The sequence below is a fragment of the Gasterosteus aculeatus genome, chromosome 10 (genome assembly GCF_964276395.1).
Source record: "Gasterosteus aculeatus chromosome 10, fGasAcu3.hap1.1, whole genome shotgun sequence".
Taxonomy (NCBI): Eukaryota; Metazoa; Chordata; class Actinopteri; order Perciformes; family Gasterosteidae; genus Gasterosteus; species Gasterosteus aculeatus.
Window position 1 is genome coordinate 13,100,884 of NC_135697.1, and position 23,270 is coordinate 13,124,153.

At 44.2% G+C, this 23,270-nt stretch overlaps 1 long non-coding RNA gene across 2 annotated transcripts in view; it reads right to left on the reverse strand.

The window, feature by feature from the left end:
• Nucleotides 1–2,059: 2,059 nt before the first annotated feature.
• LOC144383506 (uncharacterized) overlaps nucleotides 2,060–23,270 on the reverse strand; it is a 58,626-nt gene continuing 37,415 nt past the window's right edge. The window contains exons 3-5 of one of the 2 annotated variants that reach the window (XR_013450936.1): nucleotides 11,639–11,731; nucleotides 8,366–8,444; nucleotides 2,060–2,933 (exon numbers count right to left, since the gene is read on the reverse strand). This is a non-coding gene — a long non-coding RNA (uncharacterized LOC144383506). The remainder of the gene's footprint in view (nucleotides 2,934–8,365; nucleotides 8,445–11,638; nucleotides 11,732–23,270) is intronic. The other variant, XR_013450935.1, reaches the window with a different exon arrangement.

The following is a 23,270-nucleotide window of genomic DNA, read 5'->3' on the forward strand; positions in this document are numbered from 1 at the left end:
AAAGGACAGACAGAACATTTAAAGGTCTCTACTCCCTCGTCTGATGCAGCTCCCAAGAGTCACGTCTGACTGCTGCCAATTAAAAGCCACTGCTGAGATGAGACGTTGAGCTTAAGGAACTGTAAGCCCCGTCACTCTTTTATCAAATGTCCTACTTATTCAAATCAATGCCGGGGACTCTAATAGAAATATGTGCCTAGCAGAAACAAATAATTAATTGTTTTCCACCCCACAAACAAATAGCTTAAATAAATAGCTTTGTGTGACCTCACTGAATCTGTGTAGCGCTCACGCATACTTAACCATCATTGATTTATTACCCTTTTTGGGAATAAACAGGAGCTGATCTACAGTAAAACTACTCAGAGGGATAACTCCGCCGTGCCCGTACCTGACCATAGCTTAAATGTGTGTGTTTGTAAAAATATATGATGCAATCTCGCAACAATCTGTAAGGAAGAAACAAATATAATCATCAGTGGATCCAGTATAAGCAGCTAACCATTAAACCCGCAGGAGGGGACAAGCAGTAAAGCACCCACAAACACACACAAACACACTCTCATTGCTCTGCTTGCATGCAGTGACCCCATCGCTAAACAAGTTTATCACGACCTCCACGGGCTGAACGGGCGATAGATCACGGCGGGGGATGCCAGGGGTGAATCCATCAAAGTGACTTTAATAAAGACCACTTGATTTTGCCTGCTGGCACAACAGATGAAATGGTTGTGTTCAGGTCCAGTGGAGCAGACCAGAGTCGGCATTGGCTTTTCCACTTTTCCCAGGCCTTGTTTATTGAATGGGTTATTGTTATTATGGGCACGAAGACGAGGAGATAGTAACTTTAGAACTGCGTTACGGTATTATCAATATATGTGACAGGCTGTTATTGTCTTATGCTCGTTCTCACGGTCTTGAACTTCACACAAGAAAGGTGAGACTAAAACCCGTTTTGTTTAGTCTGTTTTTTGTGATTTTATGAAGTGTTTGTGGAAAACTTTTGCTGCCAACTTTACAAAGAAGACCGTAGCATTGTCTTGGGATCATTGTGGCTGAATAAAGGTTCACTAAAAAATACATTTAAAATACTTTTTCAACAGCTCCTAACTCATAGTTCTACAATATATTGATTAAGCTCTATTAGAAAAAGTTAATTTTCCTCACCTAGTTAATGATTTGAATGGATATATGTTACAACCGTGGAAACACAGCGTACCTAAGACACTTTTTGATTGTGAAGCTTCTTAAAGAAGCATGCTTAAGCTTTTCTCCCAGAGAGGTTTTTTTTATATTTTATATCTGGACAAGGAATCTATAAGGTAGCGAGAGCTAGTGGGCAACAGGGGGTGATGGCAGGCCTGGCTGTGGAAGAAGCTAAAAAATAAGATCTGTAATTAGCATGATATTGTACCTATAATGGCTCTTATATTGCAAGTCGTAAATTGCCTTATATGATGAAATTGCACGTTCTTCTGGGTTTGTATCCTCATGGTTCAAATGCACTTATTGAAAGTTGCTTTGGATGAAAGCTAAATGACATGTAATGTAATATTAGTTCAAACCATACAAAAAACTTTTTTCTTGCAGGGCAGTTTGTACAGTTAGTTTTTCACCTGTTAACACCAATGTACCGACAATGCAGTTGTTACCTTTGGTGAAATTGGGAAAACTTTTTTACCATATTCTAGGCCTTTAAATAAAAACAATAACATGTCAATGATCAGTAAAAGCTGTTTTTTGGGCCTTTTCTTGAATGCTGTATCAACAGCATTGTTTCTACAAATAGATCTAAAGAAGCAATTCAATTCGACCAAACTGAAAGAGGAATGGAGAAATATCTTCACGGTATGATGGACTGGCAGAGGTGGGGGAGGTCATGCATGTATCCTCAGACGTGTTGACCCGTTATGTATAGTACATGAATTGATGTGAACAAAGATGTGAGCCGGGCCCTTTCAGCTTTGCGAGTCCTTTAAACCATTGCCTGAGGATTCATCATGCTGCCTTACAGAAACATGCATCAGGGAAGGAAGAAAAAACAAACAAATGTACAGACCATAAGTCCTCATCTCCCTCTTCTTCTGCTCCAGGGTCTTAGATTCATAAGGTGTTTGATGGCTTGCCAGGGTAGGGGTCAGGTGGAACATTTTGGCGGGAGGAGGAAGAGTGATGGCCGGGAACTTATTCACGATGGTTGATGGCGCTTCACGGTTCCCAGAGTCAGCATGCGGCCGGTTTAAGGTTGGTCATCGGAAAAAAAACAATACCGCCTCTGTATATACCTGCAATGCATCAGCTCCCATGTCTGCAGGGTTAGACTTTATAGACAGAGAAAAAGGCCGTTTTCCTGTCATGTTTAAAAAAATATGAAGAAAGGAGGAGAGGAAATGCTGCCGCCAGCCACTTGAGGGCACTTGTGGCACAATGAAGCTCTTTACCTTTGTCTTTTCTACTTAACAAGAGGTGACAATCAGGCTGCCGCTCGCTCACAGTCTTTCCCCACCACCACAGGTTTAGATTATATAACCATGCATTAACACATTATCTACCATGTGCTCCCATCCCGGCAGATGGTTAACTGAAGGCTACAAAGGACATTTGTGTTTGTGTCTTGGTGTGGGCGGTGGGGTGAGGGGCGGAGGGCTACTTCAAGAACATCAAATTAGAATCTCATAAGGGAAAGCACTTTACATTCAATCTGTGGAGACTGAAAAGTACATGCTGGATGCCAACCTTTGTTGTCGGGAAACGACACACGTAGTGAGGTACGCAGTTAAATAACTTTGCTCCCACTCCGATGAGACAACCCCGTCACAGAGCGTTCAGTCAGTCCGGCGGAACCATGCGTCATTGCTGTGGTCGCGTCAGCTTGCAGGCAATCCCTCTTTCTTCACACCTCCCCAGTTTTATGCAAAGAGCATGGCTGCCTCCTGAGTGAAGTATAAATAAGACATAAGGCAGGGAGACAGATATGAGAGGCTTAGTTGCTTCAACTAAATGTTAGCAAGATGCGAGTTTCAGGTCACGTTGAATATGGTGTGATCAATTACAGGCGCGTTGGATCCTGCATCTGGCAAACAGATGTCACGCGGGGCACAAACAAAACAGCAACAAAAAAGTAAAACATCCTGACAAAAGACAGCGATGGATGGACAAAAATGCATCGCAGACGAAAAAGGTCAACGGAGAGCGGCGAGGATGTGCTCATGCTAGCTGACAGGCTGCAAATGTAAGTTGGGATGGTGCAACAGTGATGTGCATGGGGATGTCTCTGAGCGCCCCGCGTGCACATAGATGGACAAGGTCCTCCTACCATCGAGGAAGAGGTGAAAGTAAAAGCAACAGTGTCCATGTTATCCCAGGTGACTAGAGGTTGAGAAGAGGAAGGACGTCAGCCTATTTTACTATTCCCATTACACGGCACCGACTGAGCGTCTTTTGAACCCCACATTGTGCTCACAGATCGTTGCTGACCAAGTGCAGCCATTTATCGCTGCAATCCATTCCCTTTCCTAATGGGAAATGTGTCCATCCTGATTTTAAAATGTCAATCTTTCTCAAGCAAAGACCACAATTATTCTCTGTAGACAAGGATTATTTTTCTATTCTATTCTCTTCTATTTTTCGAGTGTCCTTGGGCCAAATACTGCCCACTTTGATTGCAAGCGGGCCAGCAACCTTTCTGTAATTCACACAATAGCAAAGTCATCCGGCGGGACGCACCGGACGCCCCACCGTAGTCTCGCAGAATCCTGTGGGAAACATTTCTGTGGTTTATTTCAATCAATCCCATATGAAACCCATTCCGCTGCATCAAACGCTCAGTAGGGCACCAACTCCGAAGTTGAACAAAGTCGCCAAAAAAGCAACATTTACTCAACATCTGTTTGAGCCAAAAGCAAATAAAGACTAGCTTTGTGAACTGAAGTGTGGAGTTCTTGAGTGGGGGAGAGTAGGCATGAGGCCAGGCAATAAAGTTGGACATGGTGCATTGTTTCTCATGAAATTTGTTGACAATACCAACTACTGGATTATTATATTCATTTATATATACATATACATTTACCTACTTAAATGATGAGATTATATATATATATATATATATATATATATATATATATATATATATAATCCATTTAGTGCACAAAGCATATCATTTAAGGTACTTCTCATCACCTACAAGGAACTTGCTGGTCATTCACCGTTTTATCTTAAGTTAACTTAATGCCATATTGCCCTACTAGAGGGCCGTGCTCCTTAAATGCTTCACTTGTGTAACTCCTCTTTTGTGGAACCAGCTTCCATTTTGATATCACATAGACAGTCACCTCATTTAAAGCTTGAGACTTTCCTTGCGAATAATGCATATCGTTAGGGCTGGCTCAGGTCAGCCTGGACCAGCCCTAACATAAGCTGCTATAGGGCTAGACTGACGGGGGGTTGTGGTGATGGTGCAGAGGATGTTGCGTGTATATGTACTGTAAAACCTTCTGAGGCCAATTTGTGGTTTTGGGCTATACAAAATAAAATCAAATGAATACGTTTAAATAAAACTCAGAGAACACCTAACGCCTGGGCGTGCATGCAATATTTAGCATTCAAGACGTGGAGTAAAGAATAATAATTATGTATATAGAGAGTCATCATCTAAAAACTAAGATCAATTAATATTGAGTGGTGAATCATTCCTATTATAGACTCCTATATGCTTTCATTAACGTTAGTTTATTCATAGACGTTATATATCCTTGTTTGTGATACTGCGGATTATTTTGTGTAGGTGCTCAAGCTTGTGGAAATGGCAGCTGGCGGACAATGTGTATGTATGTGTATATGTGTGTGTGTGTGCGCGCGTCTGGCCAGGTCAACTACTGCGTGGGCAGAAAACAGAGAAGCTGCTTTCTCAACCCATCCCAGCTCTGACGGTGAGAGGAGTCACAGAGGAGAACACATCACTGTGAGAGAAATGTCCGTTGACGGACAGAGCCTATAGCCAAAGGTTCACATGCCAGGCAGCCCCCTCCTCTGAACATTATGCCTCTGAAATATTTTAATAATAGTGGTTTTAAATGGGAGTTTTCATGTAATTAAGACTGGGTAGAGTATGATTATTGTTGCTTTTGTTCTTCGATTGGAACTGACAAATTGGTCTATTTCTCCCTCTCTCTGTTTAGTACCTGGCCGCGGCAAGCAGAACAAGTTTCTCTCCTCATAATCCCAAATGCCAAGAGCTTCGCAATTGGCTATAATTGGCTTGAATTAGCCATTATTACTCAGCTTGAGTCAGAGCTCCAAAAAACAAACATTCACAAACAGATGCAAATTCAATCAAATGCAGGCCCTCACTGACGCACTTGGCCTTTTCATTCATTTTTAACTACACAGAGATTAAAACTCTCGGTATTTGGTTCTTTTCATTTTGGGTAAAACACCTGGGGGACTAAGTTTCAAAGGTTTGGGAGGTACTGTCACTTAAGGGGTTAGAGGAGTGCTTTCCGCTAATTTTTAATATGAATTAATTGACTTTAAAAGTGATCATGAAGGCATGGATCAAATTAACATGGTGATGCAATTAACGAATGAGCAAATTAACAAGAGAAACTTTTCAGATTACGACGCCAACTGTTTGTTATCAGCATCTTCGGGATCCTTTTTTCATTTGTTCTATTCATGGATACAATCAGTTCATCGTAATATGTTCTTGATGGTCGTCGGACGCAACAGGTCTCCAAGTTTGCGATTGCCAATCCTGACTGAACATTATCTCATCATCGCTCTCAGCGTCTAAGGCACGACTTTGGCTCGTATTTCATTATGTGCAGTTTCCATGACCAGAACATAAAGCCCCATGTTGCCCTGATGAAAATATTTTCAAGGGTTGTTAAGATGTTTCTATGCCGAGCTCAGTAAATTGCCTCTTGGAATCTCATTGTTTCCCCTGCATGAAATAATAAGCAGGGGTGACTTATACTTTGTTCTCGGTAATGCACCATCAAACAATGATTGTTGCAACTACACAATTCTAATGCAAAGCACTCAAAACCGGTGGCAGACATGTGGGCCAAATGTATAGATGAATGCAACATTAAACGAATCGAATTGTTATTGAAACAACCCGAACGAACAATGCTTTTTTCTTTAGATAACGTCTCCTACTTTAGCCTATAGGAAATCATATCACCCCTCACCGCCTTGAGACAACCATGTGAATGAATGCTCTGACAGTTTATACACATCTTTATGGTTTTTTTACTAGGTTTTTTGAGTTTCCTCATTTATTTGCCGTTCTGGTCCTACAGTTTACAGGCCGGTCCGTGCCAGAAAACGGCTTTTACAAGTGGAAGTGTACTCATGATAATGAGCACCATCTACAGGAGGGGAAAGGTACACTTTTTGCTATTTCAACTTGTCTCCCGTGTATTTAATATGTGTGGTAAAATTTTTTACTATTTCTCTGTTCCTGATGTATTGAATTCAATATGACAAGGTGGTACAAAGTAAACATTTCCAGGAGCTCATTAGCCACAGGTGAATAAAAAAGGTTGTATTCATTAACTTGAACTTCAGAATGGTTGCCAATAGGTCCCATTTTAGCTGCAGTTTCAATCCTGCACATATTATCACAGGGACTCTAAAAATATGATTTTCTGAGCGACACCAATAATCACAAGTAACTCTATTGTGGAGCAAAGAAATCCTATTTGGGACAAAATCTGTTACACATCACATAAACAGTTCTTTCTATCTCCCTAACCTATCACAGGGGCCTAGTTTAACTTTCGGCCCCAGCACTGATCAGATCCTTTACGAGAATAGATGGAATGTCTCTAGTGTTCAGCTCTTGCAATGCTTGCAAGACTTTAAAGGGGATTTATAAATTAAAGGTAATTTTTCAGTAAATGTTCGGGGTTCAACATTTACTTCCCCAAAACAAAATATATATATATATATATATATATATATATATATATATATATATATATATATATATATATTGTAACGTTTCGTGTAAATAAAGAGCCAGGTTCTTATCGCTCGGGTTTATTGTTGTCTGTTGTCGGCCACAGCCACGCCATTTTCACACACCCGGTCATCAACCTAGTCAGAACAGAACTTCCCCTTCCTGTGCTCCCCGAAAAACTACCCACATTCCCCGGAAGGGGCGGTACCCCAACAATGGCCTACGTAACAGAACATTAATCAGAGCCATATACATTCATGAACTTAAGGCACGTTACAATATATATAGATAGATAGTAGTCTTTTAAAAAATATTTTTTCCCCTTTCTTCTGCTGGGATCCATGACTCAAAACCGTAATACGTTCTTTGTACCGTTTTTGATGCGTCGCACCTCTATTCTCCACTTATCAAAAACCTTAAAATAGCTCAAACATATCTGTGAAGCCATGAGCACGCATATGCCTCACTTCTTCTCTCTTCTCGTCTCCCCCCCCTCTTTTTTCTATCTCCCTTTTTCTGTTTGACTCTCAGTTTCCACCATTCTTTTTCTTTGCCACCCAAACAGAAACTCTCCCATCCGCACGGACATCACGATTCACTACACACTCGCGACTTTTGGCAGCTTTGTAATGGCTTTGATCAATTATTGATCAAGGGGATTCTTCAAACAGTTCAAAGAGTGTAGGGAGCGTGCGGAGGCAACCATTTTCACTCCCCCCCCCCGAGATCCAAGCGGTGAGAAGCCGCTGCCGAAGCAATGGGAGGCAGCCACAGCCACCGCGAAGGCACCGACCGCACAAACTGGTAAACACAGCCTGGATCTGGGGGTCTGACGTTACCTGAAGCTCGACAAACTGCCATGAGTCATGTTCACCCGAGCGCACACAGCAACCCGTGGTCACAATTCACCCCCCCTGCGATCTTAAATGTCTCTGGAGCTGAGATCTAAAATGTCATGGCCCCCAGGGTTCAACCGCCTTTTGATAGGCAATTTTTGCTTGAGAAATCGGTGTGGGTTCAACGGCTGTGCTCTGCAACTGCCACTTGACAGCTCTATTTCCGCGGCCCATGAAAAGGACATGTCAGGTTGTCTTGTACAGTTATTGTTTCCATCTGGTGTGTGCACGGATGCTGATGTGACGCCTTAGGCAGATGACCCCGACTCAAAACCTTTTGCTTCTTTGTTTTTTTCTTTTCGTCTTTCATCTGCCAGTGTCATCTGCGTAGCTGGGCTTGGGTAGCATTTAATCTATTGCTTTTAAACAGCTGTCAACTCCCTCAAACAACTACAAAAAGGTACCACAAAGAACGGCCGTAAAAAGGGGAACCGATGTGTGGGCATTGGCAGGCGTTACTTTTGAGTGCGTTTTGACGAGTGTGTGTTTATTCGTTCAATCCTACTGTGTGTTCGCTCCCGCCATCCTGTCTTCTCTTGCTGACACCACCCTGCAGAAAGGACACCTCTGCATTCCTCGGGCGTCTTCCCGCGTGCCCGACCCGGAGAAGAAGGAAAAAAAAAAATACTGAAATGTGAAAAAAAAAAAAAACAGGCGTTGTTATCCAGAAGCTGTTTACCTTGTTGGCAGAACACGCGCTGTGTTTGAGTCAAATGTGAACGTGCAGGTGTGTGTGTGGGGGGCGGGGGGGGGCACAGATTTGCACGGTAACTATTGCACAGCGAGGTTGAGAGACCGGTGAGAGAGAGCGAGGGGAGAGGAGAGGAGGGGACGAGGGTCAGCGGAGAGAAGTGGATGAAAAATTCATACGGCTTAAGGTCCCAAAAGCCCCTTCTGTCTTTGCCTCAGCTTCAAGCTGCTGGGCCGCACACGCAGACACACACATATATAGATACGAGAAGCAAGGGGAAGAACACTGCCAGGGGAGGTGTTATCTACGAATCAGGAGTGCGCTGAGAGGAGAGTCCACAGCACAGGAGTATCCCCTAACAACAACAGGGTGCTGGCGAGGAGCCTCCTAACAGGCCGCCGGATCCGGTGGCAGCCGTTACAAGCGAACATCAGCACCTCCTGGAAGTAAGGAGTGTGATGCAAGGTGTTTGTCTAATGAAAGGAAAGTGTTTCCACCCATAGCTCCTTTGACACCCCACCCCCGCCCCCCCGCCGAAGCAACGAGGAAAGGGTATTTGATGCAAATTAGGCAAGATGAGAAGAGAAATTCTAACTTAGACGTGCTAAATAAATCAGAAGATAGGGATCTTTGTTATTATAAAGACACAATCTAGATGCACACCAGTGGCACACGCGTGAGCTAATGAAGGGAGTAAAAAAAATGATGAAGCGGGGGAGAGAGAGAGAGAGAGAGAAGAACTCACTGCTGCAGCGTTGCCATAGTCACCGCTGCATTTTTAGGATGCCGAGCGAGTTATAGGAGGTGGAGCAGAGGAACGTTTACAGCTCTACCTCACTAACTGTGTGAAAGTGGGTCAACAAACACAAAGACATACAGTACAAGTCATTTCTCCAACTCCTCACTTTTACTTGTGTATGATACTTGGGGCTTGAAACAGTCTGACTACTCTCCAAGAGCACGTGAAAACGTGCAGGGAGGCAAAGACAAACATGGTGTGTTTGACATGGATCGACGAACGCGTCAGAAGCGATAAAAAGGAAATCCAATCGGGTCTTCAACAAACTCTGCATTTGAATGTTGGATGAGCCGAATTCTGATTATGCAATCCGTCCATTTTGGAAGGAAGTCGATACTTTCTTGTTTCTTACTTGTGTGAATGTTTACTGGTACTTCTTTAACATTGATAGGAATGCTTTTTTTTCATGTTTAATTGTTTGATGAATATGAAACCCACTTCTCTAATTCATTAGTACATGTTCTGCCACAGCACATCAAACCTATAATTATTATAATTGAGAGGAATAGCTTCTTTAGCCCATGTTGTATCTAAGGACACATTCACATGGTACCAATTGACTTATTTTGATTCAGAATAACTACAAACCACGGTCTATTTAGTTGAATTGCTTCTGTGACCCTTCTATACAAAAACAATAGTTGGCCACAATTGCATCCAGATCTATTTTTAGTGACTGCAGAATACAGAGAACAATTGACTTCAGAGCTTTCTTTCAGAATTTAGTATTTACTTCTTTTCCGTTTCCAAACAAGGGAGGCTCTGATTTGCTATTGGTTATATTCCTGTGAATGGTGTATGGAATTGGTCATTATGTTAAGTCACACCATGCCTTCACTGCATTAGCTACGTTAAGGAATGGAACATTGTTTAAGCAAATACAACCTGGCAACAATGAAGTGAAGGACTTTTCCCACAGTGGGTGTGACAATAACATTCCCTTCCACATATATTACAGCACTTCCACATTGTTCAGTACAGGCCAAGATTTTCTAAGATGTGTCTTGAAAATGAGTGTTGATTTCGCTTTCTAGTCATATATTATTTACCTTGGGAATTCTATGAAATCTAAAACACTCTTTAGGTGAGAAACGGTTTTCACCGAGAGGGAAAAACAACAGCTGTGATCAACGCACACGCCGGACATTTCTTCTTCTGCATGTCACACCTGAGGCGTCTCAGCGTTGGAGGTTTGTATTATTTGCGTGGGTGTCACGGCATGTGCAAAAGGAACAAAACACCCTTGTGTTGATACCACGACCCCTCCCCCTCCCCCCCATCTCCACTCCCCAATTTCACAATTGGTGTTGATGTAGGTCACCAAGTCCTTTCATCACCAAGAGAGCACGCATCCATCTGCAAGGACTATTGGTTTTATCCTCACGGTCAGGACGGTCGTTTCTCTGTCAGAGTGGAATCGGGCCCTCGGGAGCCGTTGGGGCCATTTAACCAACATTGTAAGACATATGGCACATAAATATATAACTACTCACATGTGCGCACACATACACAGGCGATCGAGCCCTTTTGCCGACATGACGCAAACACAAGAGTGATGAGAACCGACCCAGATGTCAAGGAAGCATCACAAATGATAGGAAACCGGGCGGGTTCTGTGTGTGTGTGCGTGTGTGTGTGTGTGTGTGTGAGAGCCTTTCCCCAACCGCCCACATCTCTCGCTGTGACGTGATGAGCGTGTGACGGGAGCAGAGGAGCACCGCACCGAGCCGTTGTCTCCAGGGGGCAAGTGCGATGATCAAGAGGACCTTGGGGAGAGCAACTGAAGCTTTACCCAAACAGTCGTCTGTTCATTCCCGGAGTCGTACCCTTTCACCAGTCGCTAACCCCGCCCCATCAATTCACTTGCGCGGCCCCCGGGGGCCCCGCAGCGCTGACAGCCCTGGAAGAGTAAAAGTTATCAGCGACTATCAGTCTGGTGGGAATGGCCGAAGATATGTGGGATTTCAGAATGTGAGACAAAGCCTCTTTTTTTCCCCATCCTATTTCGGCTTTGTGCTCTTACTTCTATTCCAGGAACCTCAAAGGACGTTCGCCTTCCTTCCTATCGTGACCCCCCCCCCCACCTCCAGAACCGCGGTGTCCGCAGTGGAGGCCCGGAGCCTGAAGCATCGCCGGCAGGCACCGCGACAGCAGCTGTGCATGACACATGTTCACCAAACACTCCTCTCTTTGCTTCATTTCACTCGTCTTCACCCTTCACTTCCCTCCTCCTCTTCTCCCCCCCCCAATTCCATTCAGAGCAGGTGATCCCCCCCCCCTTCACTTACCCGTGCTTCCTCTTCCAGCTCTCTCCAGCCGCACCGAAAGCCCGACGTGAGTGACAACCAGTGACATCTGTCCCCAAGAGCCGGCAGCGCAAACTGAAGATGATGAGTCACAGAACGGTCCAAACCCGGCGGAAGACAGAGGAACAAGAAGACGAGGGAAGACTTTTCAAATGGTGTTGGTAGAAAAAGTTCCACAGCACTGTACAGCGTGCCACCGACAATAGCAGCTGCACAGCACTGGCCATAATTGTAGATTTGTAGGTTCTTTATCACTGCGACAGCTAATGATAAATAATACATCATTTAATTTGTGAACCTGAGCAAATGCGTTTAAGTTTCCAAATCAGTTCCCACAACAGGCGACACACTGCGAAATGTACTGTGTGATACTCTCTTGTTTCAAATAACTCATAGGGAAGAATTATGAATTAAACATTCAAAGCTGTCAGCATATGAACAGTACCAGCCTGAAGTTTGGGCAAATAAAATTTGATCAAATGTTTTGGTCATCCCGCCAAGGACTAAATAACACAGAACATCACAACCCTTGATGAACGAAAGTAAAGTTGGCTGTAACACAGCGTCAGAGAGCTTCTTTGCCCCTCAGGTGTGCACAAGTGGAATCCATCAGGTCTAAATCTAGCGTCAAATTCTCCCAACACTGGCCGTGGACTCCAGCGGTTTGTTCCATTACCATTCCAGTGGGTACATCTAGAATAGAACTTTTCCAGCTCATTATGCCCACTTTAGGTTCCCATAAGGTCATTAATCCCTATCACGGCGTTCGTTTTCACACATGTCAAACCGCGCTTCCACACTTGGCATTTCGTTTTACCCTTCTGTAACGCCCGAATGCACGTAGGCGCACACACACACACACACACCTCCACGTAGACAGCCTCCGTCTACTTAGTCATTCCATTTGCGTAACACCATCCGTGATTGTATAATAACATAAAATACTGTGAGGGGGATCGTCAGAGGATAACGATCAGAGAAAATCAGCCAAATATAGGCTCACAGACTTGAAATGGATCTGAGATGGCACATTTCAGCCCCTCTTCAATACCACGAGTTACATCTGCGAAGCAGCTTGCTCGTGTAGGAATGATTTTCCCTCATCCAGAATATTTGTCATGCTGGAGAGCTTTCGGCGTCAGCGCTCAATGCTATATAGAGATTACTGCCGTTCCTGAGAATACATTTAAGAAAAAAAAATCTGCCGAGGTGCTCCACGGCACCGTAAAACTCACATAGGAAGGAGACAGAAAACTAAACAAGTTTGTTATCCGTTTGAGTGATAGTTGCTGAAACAATAGGATGGCGTGGTTATAGCGGATAAGGGAAAGATAACTGGGCTCATTAGCGTTGCTCAACATATTTTGGGTAACATCGCATTGCCAGGCGGCATGGTGAGCCGAAAGATGTGAAGTTGGATGTGCACAGAGTAACAAAACTATGAGTGGTACATGGAGACTTACGATCAATGTGCAGAGCTGCAATGAGGATTTGGTTGCCAAGTGGCAGAGATGCTAATGACAACACAAAATCAGAGAAATGAAAGAAGGAAGATAATCAATCAGCGTGATATAGCTTAATAGCTTATAGCTTATTAGACGTGCCGGAGTATTGTGCTGGTGGGCTTGTCTTTCTACTTCAGGGGGAACTTACTTTACAGTAGCATGCGGGCCTGTTGCAAACTACAACCGGTGTCTCTCAAATACACATGATGATGCCGGTACAGGTTGTTCGCTTTTGCACACGACCACATGGCTGTGAGGCAATAGAGCCGCATTGGATGGAGAGCAGACGCATGATAGAATAACTGATTCAGAGGGAATTTGGGCGCCCAGGGTCAGATTAAGCTGAGCCGGCGGCCTGAACGAAAGATCATGTCCAAATCATCTCACAGTGACTGTGTGTGTGTGTGTGTGTGTGTGTGTAGAGCTTTGGAGAGACGGACGGGGGGTAAAAACAGTGGGAATAAGACAAAAAAAGATGTTGAAATTGGAAGGAGAAGGCTGAGTGCGCAAAAACAGAAACGTATTCCTAACAGTCCCCCGAGTCTCGGGGAAATGAAACTGTCTGGGTTTTTCTCCGTCCTTCATTCAATCGTTTTGATCGTCCGTGACTCAAACAGACAAACTGTTTTCCCGCAGTTTACTCCACCGCTTTAACAGTTATCGATTCTCCCGGATATACGACGTTGTGTATTCTGTGTGAAATGAAAAACATACCTGGTGTTTCACTGGCTTATGTAACGTTTAAGGACACAGGTTGTGAAACTGAGACCACCTGTGTGAATTGAAATGATCGCGTGGATTAAATTGTTCATGCGTCACAATATCTCAGTGCTAAATCACATTTTTGAGGCCTGAAGCTCCAAAGTGGGATTGTCTACCAAAGTAAAGGGGAGAGCTGCCTTTAATTCCACAAAGGCCACAGTTTCAGACAGAATTTACGAAAGGCATTGAGATGAGTTTAGCTCCATTTCTTTCATTTTGTCGAGGTCAGACAGGGGGAACAATTGCTGGATTCACCCGTAGGAAAAAATAGGAAAAAAAAGTTTCTTATTATTCGTTTCCTTTGTCTCTCCTTTCCAGCCCTATTTAGCCATTTTAACAATATTCCCCTTTTCCCGGCCTCTGCTGCCAGCGCTGGTCTCGTGTCCGAATGGCTTTGCAGGGATTGAATATGGGCGTCCTGGGAAGGTCCATCCCTGCATTTGTCCTGCCTCATACATCCACTGCTCCTACTGTTTCTAAAGTGGGCTAGCAGGGGAAACCTGAATAAAACATCATCTGTCTCTCTGGAAGGATTTATCTTGGACTGAACTCCCACGACCCTTCCAATGATATTTTCAATCAGGGATGAGACGTATGTTACAGATCAGAAACTAGAAACTAGATTTTGAGATGTGCTATCTCAATGTTGTCACGTGCCGTGTCTGACATTTAGACACCAGATCAGGGAAATCCAAAATATTTCAGGGGACATGCCCCCAAATCCCACGTACAGCCATTTCTTTTTATTCTGTGAGTCCTTTGTTTCATTAAAAAATGATTCATGTTTGTATTTCAAATGTTTGTTACAGGTCATTTAGCTGACGCTTTTATCCAAAGCGACTTACATTGCATTTTTAACCCATGGCTTTTTACATTTTTGCCCGGGGAGCAATTAGGGGTTAGGTGTCTTGCTCTGGGACATTTTGACATGGGACATGGAGCAGCCGAGGCTCGAACCGCCAACCTTGAATCTCGAAGGATATATGTCATTAAAACATTCTATGGAAAGTCTAGTGAAGAAAACAGACTGCTGAAAGTGTACTTCTTTATTTGCAGTTTCTCTACTGTTTCTCAGAGGCTCATTATTTTGTCGTTTTAAAACTGTAGAAAGGAAATACCTAATATGTAATCCTGAAGTAGGATTTATTTTTCTGAAGAGGACCATTGAGTGGTTAAATCTTTTGATATTTCAAAACCAATCCGAAAAGCCTATGCTCTTTTCTGGTACCCTAATTTTGAATAATCGATTAGGCAGAGCCCACATAACAAGTGCTTTTTAATTCAATCCCTCTCTCAATTGCCGCTGCCCAAACTAAGATTAAATCAAACAACGTTAGACCCGCATGACTCGGAATGAGCTTAAACAATCCACTCCAGTAGTGAGTTCCTATTGAGTTTAATCGAGATTTCTACTTTGCCCCGTCTTCCCTCACGGTTGCCTAGCCTGCAGATTTCACAGGTCAAGGGACCATTCAGAAAGCTTTAATTAGCTTTCCCAAGCTAATGAGTTCTCAGGCATCATACAAATTGTTCTGTCAAACTCTGACTTTGAGCCCGCTTGGATTGTTTGGGTGAACAGAACGAGGGACTTTTAATCATGTTCAAATTCATTACCCCCTAAACGAGTAATGTTTCATTCTTCTTCTCAGTCATTTTGCTCTGAATTCGTGGTTGAACCTGACCCGCTGTTCTGTGACAGACATCGCCGACCTGTTTAGGGCGACTTCCATCACCATTACGCTGCACGGATCCATCATTTTCGGGGAAAGAACATTATGAGAAGTCGAAGCTGACGGACTGAGAGCGAGAAAAGCAAGCGCAGAAAGAAAAGGTAATTTCGGACTCGGAGTCTTCACGATGACAGCAGGGCCTGGAAGAGGCTCAGACAAAAATATGAGCTTTGGTTTGAAGATGAAAATATCGCAGTCTGACCCCCAGTGCGGAATTCCCCAGATCAAATTCAGCTTCGACCAAAATGAGGATGGCTATCGGCAAAACCGACAACCTGACAAACCGGAAATGTGTTTTTGGAACCATTTTTCCATGGAGGGGGAATTAAATTTCAATCGTGTTAACGGTAAATGAGGAGGAGATTTATGTGGCCGTGCGCGGGAAACGGCTGTAACAAGACTGCGGCGGTCGCTTTGCACTTTGTCACATTCACAATGAAGGCATTAAGGCTTTGACCCATTTCAAGCAGGCCCAGAATAATGCAGCTGGCCTCTAATGCGGTCCTAATGGTTTTTGTCACCCTCCTTGTCAACATTAATTCTCTGCATTCATATTCATTCATTTGCCACGAAATGATTTGACTTTTCATGCATGTTCATGCAGTTATACATTTTCACGGCTCGGGAGTGTTTTAAAGAGCAGTTATGGAGTGAAAGCACCAGCCGTTATTTAGCTCACTGCGTCTATTTCGCGCCGTTTCTTCATCTCTCTTTCTCCCACCAGCTTCTGATGTGAGACTGATAGAGCTTGGAGCGCAGCCACCCGCTGTCAGGTCCCAGCTAATGGAATCAACATGCTTGACAGATAAACCCACGGAAAATAAGTCGTCGGAGAGCTGCGGACCCTTCATCAACCTCCCTGCCACGCGTGGCACTGCCTTGACCCGTCCCCATTCCATGTCGGGAGGGTCTTTTATCTTCAGTAAGCTGAAATTGGGTTTCAACTTTTTATTTATTAATGTATACTTTTGTTCTCGTCGACATGAAGAATTGGGCAAGGGTTGTTTCTCGGGGGTCGGGAGGATGCACTGAGGGATGGGTTTACCCTTTACAATCTAGAGTTTAGCTCTAGAGCACAATATACATGGTGTGATCTGTTGAGGGAATAGTTTTGACATTTGGGGAAATATGCTCATTCAATTTCTCGCAAGGAGTTAGAGAGGATGATCGATAGGATTCTTGTGTCTGTAGCAACACATGCTAAGCTCACCGTCATATCTAGTGCTTTACGCATTCAACAACCAAAGCGTGTAAACGCGTAACCATGGTCCCACAGTGTGTTACTGTTCCATGATCATGCCAAGAGCTGCTTCACGCATTGTATTAATTAGCACTAAAATAAACGGGATATTCCAAGCTAAGCTTATTGGAGGCAGCAGCTTTATATTTAGCGACATGACCAGCTGACACGTTGGGAGAAAAGCCCTTCAACATAAAATAAAATGATAACAAGCATAATTGCAATTGCAACAAGTTGTAAAGATGGGGCACTATATCATATGGTGGAACCATAGGAAAGAACTTGAAGAATTAAAGAAAAAGAAGCGGAACCGACGTGACCCACACACAGTGTTCCAACCACACGGCCAGAGAGAGAATCGGGAAGAGGGAGGGAAGAAGGTGAGACTTTAATGAGGTTGCGATGTGCCAACAGATTTGTGACAGGTGCAAAACTCAAATCAGATGGTATTCTGTTACAACTGCAACAGGGTAAAGTTCCATCTCATTTATTGTCAAACAACGTTACAGTGATATGGAAAGCCATGGAGAAAAACAAAGGTACGAAAGGATGAGAGAAACTGAAGAGACAACTGCTCCTGATCCCGAGAAACGCAATGACTATCTTTGCACTCTCTCCGCGAAACGTAGCATAAGTTTTCCTTACTTTATGTCCTAAAGGGTCCTGTGTTCAGGAATTTGCCCGCGTACTGACTCAATCAATACTTAACGTGGGTAAAAAGGAACCTCTCACCAAGACTGCATTCCACATGGACTTATTACACGGACAATACATCTCCTGCAGCTGTCCCCAAGAGATGGAGATGGAACAGAAGACAACCAGCTATCTACAGGATTTCTTTCATGTGGGCCTGTTTACAAGAAAGATTTTTTCTCTGCGGTGCAGCACGCTCGAGTTTTTCCTCACATGACGTTAGCCCTCACCCGGTTGCCAGAATCCATGAAAGCAGTGGTGCTCTGTGCCAGCTTGCTGCTGCAATATTCTCTAACTCCGGATCAATGGATCCGAGCTAATCTGTCAAACCGAGCAGGCCGCCTCAAGACTCCTTCACCCGCTGTACGTTTTCCCCCCCCCCCCAAAAAAAGGTCCTCACAGTTTTCCCCCAAAACATTGATACGATTAACAAGAGACATGGCGTGTAAACAAGTAGCAGAACTGGGTCAAGGATATCACACAGCCACCGCATCCCCGATCCTGCTGCGCAGTACCTGGGAGCTCCACCGGGAGCCGCTGCCGATCCATCTGTGCTGTTAGTGAGAGGCAGAAGAAGGGAAAAGACAGTGTGTGTGTGTGTGTGTGTGGGTCCGTGTGTTTGTGTGTGTGGTAGGGGGGGGCAAGAGGGGAGGTGAAAAAGATCTCAATGTATTAGATCAGCTACCCCACTGGTTTTGTATACCGACAGCTGTGCTCCATAACCCACTTAGACGAGATTAAAAGTCCAAACATATCAACAAATAGACAATCTGCACATTCTTGCTCAGTCATACAGCGCCCGCCCCCCCCCCCCCCCCCCCCGGCCGTCTTCCGCACCTCGGTGAACTGCAGATGGGACGTGAAAAAACAGAGTGTCGGTGCATAATTTAGGGCTGTTTATGAGATTACACAATGTGACCCACTTCGAGACGTCGCGTTCACTGAAAGATGCGCGTTTCAACTAACATTTGGGGCGGCGGCGGATACATCTTGAATAGTGTTCTGTGCAAATGTGTACGCAGTGAGCGCTGCGTGCCTGGCTTGTGGGTGCCCCGGTGCGCGGCTGTGCCATTGTTTGCGGACAGAAAAAAAAGGAAAGAAAGAAAGAAAGAAAGAAAGCGAGACGGAGAGAAATGACTGATGACAGCCCCACAATGCTCAGCAGTTCATCTCCCCGTACACAGTCGGCGCTCCTTGGAGCTAAAGCAGCCAGCCATCCGTCCTCCAGCTCACCGGCGCCTTGTGTTTGTTTGTGTTTGTTCAAGTTTGTTTGTTCTGACATGTTAATGGGACAGCTGAGGGACTGGCAGTGTGATCCAGCTAGAGGGGGTCGCGGGCTGCCTGGTTTTATTTTATTCTGACAGCGAGTCGGGGGGGGTCAGCACGCTCATAGCTCACCTGCTTTCCTTCTCTCCGTGTCAGGTTTCCACCTCTCTCTCTCATCTGTCGCCAGCTCGTTTTTGCCTTTTTGGTCTCGTTTGCTTCCGTCTCCCACGGTGTGTTTTTTTTTTTGGGGGGGGGGCATCCGTCTCGGCTCATTTCCTCTCCCGTGTTTAAAGCTCCTCCGAAAATATCCCCCCCACCCCCTCCAAAATGATCGACCGACGGCTGCGAGGGAAATTGGGCCAACAAATTAGATGAACCCTTGACGCAATACCGAAAAGGAAAGACATAGTAAGGCGAACATGAATAACACCTTCTGCAAGGGGAAAAAAGTGCTAGAGGCAGTGAGTGTATTCTAAAACTCACAGGAATAATCTCTGGAAGACTTTCTCATGCCTGCAGAAGGCCGGGAAAGTAAGTCCACCAAGAAACCACAAACCACACGTAGCAGCAGACACACAGAGGAATTACCTGCGAGCAGACAAATGGAAAATTAAAAACGTCTCTACTCCGATAAGATCTTTATCTGATTTGCCTTTTCTGATCCACACCAATCAAACCTTCTAGAACAAATATTAGCTGATCGGCTGCGACGCAAAAGACTGTTTTTTTGCTAAAAAATAAACCGTAATTATCTGCTACTGGATGATATGCTGTCAACAACTATATTAAAAGAAAACTGACCTCTCCAAGAGTATATATTAAAACATTATATTATATTACAACTTCCCTTATTTAAAGGGTCCAAGCGTATGTTGCTGAACATTCTTGATAGCCAGTGATTCATTTACCCACAGTAAATGGTAAAAAGTAAGTAGTGATAATAAAAATACACAAGCAGACGTTTCTCAAATGCAGCCATCAGTCAACAATATCCGGTAAACCCCAAACCGTTATTGGGAAGTAAAAAAAAAAAAAACAGCATATTGAAGTTAATGGCGTTGACTCTGTAGATGAGCCCTCTACAATCACAGGGACGGTGAAGCCAGCCGAGGGAAATCAAACGGGAAGGAGGGATGGTAGGACTGAGAGAAAGCGACAGAAAATAAAGCTGGTTGTTTTTGTTGAAACCTTAATTATCTCTCTGTTTACTTACTCTTCATCCGTCCCTTCAAAGCTGTAGGGCCTTTAACACTCTTAATCAACCTCTCTCCCCAGCAGGGCCCGTAGCACGCTTCTCCACTTGCCTACGTAATTGACTCTTTGTGTTTCAGAGGCAATAAAACTTTATGACTATTAAACATAACATCACGCGGGGCTGTCTTTTTACCAAACTATTAGCGTGGGGTAAGGCACGGTGTGACCCGATAATTAATTGCAAACTGGCAGGATGCCTGGTTACCGATTGTTGGTGTTATTGGCTGATTAGCGGGTGGAGTTGACAGCCCTGGAAGGCTGTCAGTTGACAGAAGAGAGGACAGGGCATCCATTGGTGCTTGGGGGGGGGGGGGTTTCTGACATAATTATTTACTTTTGAAGTGTGTGCAGTTTGAACAAGCCAATGGCAAGAAGGAAGTGACAGAGCTTGGCGAACCCCAAGAGCTCCTCTTCTGAATTAATAGTCGCGTTCTGGAAAAAAAGAAGAAAATGTATGCTATGGGGAATAATAGACTGGAAACTCTTATTTGGGTTTCTTATGAGAATCACAAGTATGTGCAACGAGTGGCGTTGGGTCAAGAGTTCCCAGGTGTTCTCGCCCTCCAGTACATTCTGTATTTTACACTGTCCCTCGCAGGTCAGAACATATAAAAACCCACTTTCCTCTCCTCTGTATAATTGGTTGTATTTTTAGGGTTGGGTTCGAAATTGATATGGAAGACGGGGGCGCTGCTCAGTGATCCATGCTTTGGTGCTAACCTTGGTTGCCACAGTGACGGGTTTTGAAATAGAGTGTTCTCTTCAACCAAATTAGATCAGGCCAATGGGCCATGAAAAACTTGTCTCTGTGTCCCTGAAAACATGTTAACGACAAACTGCTGAAGACATTAACTCCCCAAGTCAGAAATTCTACTACACTCAACCACACTTTCCCACTAAATGAATTAATAATGGTGTAAAAATGCATTTTTCCTCTTTATATTCATTTCTTCTGGTCAAGGAAAAGGTTGTTACATGAGTTCTTGATGTGTAGGGACATAAAGGACACCACACGGTATAGCATGGGTAGCGTTGTCCACTGATCTACTGGCTTGGGGAGGCTCAATGAGGCCACAGCCAGCTGGTGTTCTGTTAAACAGTTCAAGATGATGAACATGGAACCTCAGACTCTCGGCTCGTTCAGGTAAATCAAACACAAGCAGTCACATACAAGCTTTCTGTTCCTCTTTAACAGTCAAATGTGTCGTTCGGAAATATTTGCTATTTGTGTCTCTGTTGCTTTGTATTATTTCAGTTTGAAACACGTGGACGTGGATTAAGTACTGTAGATTGGTTACGCTTGTCAATTCAACATGCAATAATTTGTCCTGTTCCACATCATCATTCCCCATATTCCATACTTTCTCTGCAAACACTTTGAGACATGCTTGTGATGAGAGTAAGAAAACAAAATCCCCAGATGAGGGATCTACTATAATTAGATTTTTTGAGACATTTTCTGCTGTCCTTTTTGTCCAAACAGGCTACAACTCCGGAGGAGATCATTTGTCCAAGTGCTCTGTAAAATGTAGTTGAGATAACGTGTCGCATTATTGAAAGGTAGAACGGGAAGTTGATTCTGTGCCGCTCCGATCGGTCAGAATGCAAATAGGGAGAGAAGGGGAAGAAATTGTCCCTGTGTCCTCTGCCTGTGTGTGTGTGTGTGTGTGTGTCCGTGTGTGTACTGACTGACGTGAACAGATTTTAGTTGGCAGGAAGAAGCTGGTGAGTCATCCTACTTCTAAATTCAGGGACGGACTGAGAGCAGGAATTACTTTTGACGGAGGGATTGGGATCTGAACGATGCCGCATTCTAATAGTTAGTTAAACCCAGCCAAACCCTTTTCATCTCATAGCTGGTAATTTGGCTCAGCGGCAGTCGGGTTTGATCAAAGTTTTGCCACAATTCAAGAGACCGGAGTGACCGGAGCGAGCTCAGGGAAGATTTACCCCCCAAAAAATACGTTGCGCAGATGGATATTGCAAACTGTCTCTGTCACAAAGACCGGCTAATCCCCTCGTGTTCTCTAGTGCAGTGGCCTCTGTGGCTGACATGCACACGTCCCACATCACAGGTTTTGATCTCCCAAAAACAAAATCGTCCGGCCATGTTCATCGCTCTTTACGATACGCAGCACGATGACAGAGAATTGCTATTTTGAGAGTTCCTCTGAGGCAGAAAACATGTCAAACAGCAAAACAGGTTTTGATCCCTAGGACAACACGGCGTTTACATGTTCACCGCCTAAACATCAAAGCAGAGTGCGGGTTCGCAGAGTCCGCAGGTTTTTCCAACGTTACCGGTCGGTTTGTGTTTAAGCTCCGATTGAAAGTGTGCGTGAAAACTATGCGAGAACTCGCGTGGGGGTTTTCATGCTCAACCCCGAACTGTCCGATCGGATTCACAAATTCTGTTTGTACGTAAATGAAGTCTGAGGAGGAAAGGAGGAAAAGATTGTGCTTAACACAAGAGACGATGGTAAGTAGGTTAAGTGCTTCAGAAGATGGAAGATTTTTTTTTTTTTGCATTTGCTCGGAATCGTTTGAAGGTTATGGTGTCTTACAGATGCAAAAGTATGCAAATGAAGTGGGATAAAGAATCCGGTGAACTTTTCAGGGGTCCGCTTGCGTTCTCAGATTCTTTGCTTGCACACAACACGCGGCCACGTAATTAGCAGAGGTGAGGCACTGCAGGTTGGAAGTGTTTTCAACGATCAAGGCGTATCTGACTATGGAAACATTGTTTCCATGAAGGTAACGCAGCTTGCCCTCAGGCTGGGTTAAAGACTTCAAATAGGGGGCAATTTAATGTTTGATGCTAAATAATGTGTGCTTCTTGAAAAAGGAAATAAGGACACAAAAAGAAAGCAGCTGAGCACACAGAGAGAGAGAGAGAGAGAGAGAGAGAGATACAGGTGATTCAAATTTAATAAAGACGATAAGCTCAAAGCTTTGTAGCCCTGATGGCCATAGACCAGCAGAACCTGTGGGGTAAGCGGACCAAAGACCCAGAGGTCATGTCTCTTCTTAACAACAGAGTGCAGTCTCGTTCAATTACTGTTAACTTACAATCAATAAGATGACCTACAACACATGAGTGGAACCTGGCTGCCTCTATTTTGGAGCAAACGAATTCTTCTTCCACTATAGATTTTTTAAACTTT